Raw genomic sequence first — 1,423 nt, forward strand, 5'->3', positions numbered from 1 at the left:
GTCTGGCTGATCTTCTCCAGAAGGTTATTCACTTGGAAGCAGAGGGACTGGATCTACTTGTCACATGTTGGCAAAGCTTCCTGTGTTTCAAAATGAACAATTCCATCAATCTGGTCAATAAAACCATTCATCCATCCTCCTGTTATCATTTGAGATGCAATCTTTTCTGCCTTAGCAGCAGGGATCTCTAGAAGTGCACCAAGCTCTTCAAAGGTGATATTATTATATACGTCGCTTGCCGACAACAGATTATGTTCAACAACAGCTCTGTCCAAAATGCTAGAACCGTCAGCCGTGGTAGCTTTCTGGTGAGGCATCAGCATGGGAACGAACTCTTGAAGCTGATTTCCTCTAATGATCCTGTCTAGGTACATTTTCTCTAGGATCCCATAGGCAGCGAGCTGCTAGCACCTCTCATCCTTAAAAAGCATAGCTGGGAGCTTAGCATCTGGGAGCGCTGCTGTCCTGCTGATGCTAAGATGGTACAGTGCAAAGCATGTTTTAAGGCCTCTAGTCTCTCACTCTCATGGACTGTTGTCTTGTAAGAGAGCTCATTGTACCTTTGTGCGGCTTCAATGAATTTTCTTCTATAATCAAGAACACGTGCATAGCATGCCTTATAGTGTATCTGTAACTGCTCATTGGTGGACTCATTCTGGAGCAGGGATGCTCGGCTTATGTACACCTCTGCCTGTGCAGGGTCGTCATCCTCCAGATACAGCCTCGCAATCTTCAAGTAAGTCTCCAGCTTATAATCCACATTGTACTGTTTTCGTCCTGTTTCCAAAGGAATTCCCACCAACACTTGGGCTGCATTTCTCCAGTCTTCTTCTTTCTCATATATGGATGCAAGATGCTGTCTTATGGAAGAAACCTGCTCCTCAAATGAAATAACTCCAGGCTGGATTTTTTCCCCAAGGTGAAATGATAGATTTCTTTGGCTGTACTATCAGGCAGGTTAGGGAGATGTGTGCAGAAATCAGTCAGCAGCTGTCACAAGATCACAAGACTGACATTCTCATTTACCGTTGCTTCCACAAAAGCTTTCAAAGCTTCTAGTTGCTCTGCCCCAGATAACTGTGGCTTTCTCCAGGATGTGCTGATACTTGCCAGTCAGGTCTTTATGCGAGCCGCTTGAATTCATGAGCTGGGCCAAATCCTGACACATGGCTGCCACCATCTTTCTCTAAGCTCACAGTATGGTAACAATTGATATGTCATAACAAGAAGTACGTATTTAGAAGACCAGAATGACAGGCATTAAAAGTGCGATCCTTCTATTACACACTGCTATCTTCAGTGCACTTGCTTGGTTCACAGGTATCAGCATGTATAGTTAGTCAGGGTGAGAATCCTACCGATTAACTGCTAGTTTCAAAAACCTGCTGATGTTTCTCAGGATCATTGCCTTGCCCATCTTGTG

At 44.3% G+C, this 1,423-nt stretch overlaps 1 pseudogene; it reads right to left on the reverse strand.

Annotated features, from left to right (window-relative positions):
* Positions 1-1,180, reverse strand: part of LOC101567261 — a 9,899-nt pseudogene extending 8,719 nt beyond the window's left edge.
* Between the last annotated feature and the right edge of the window lie 243 nt (positions 1,181-1,423).

Source organism: Octodon degus, unplaced genomic scaffold (genome assembly GCF_000260255.1).
Source record: "Octodon degus isolate 3935 unplaced genomic scaffold, OctDeg1.0 scaffold00111, whole genome shotgun sequence".
In the NCBI taxonomy this organism is placed as follows: Eukaryota; Metazoa; Chordata; class Mammalia; order Rodentia; family Octodontidae; genus Octodon; species Octodon degus.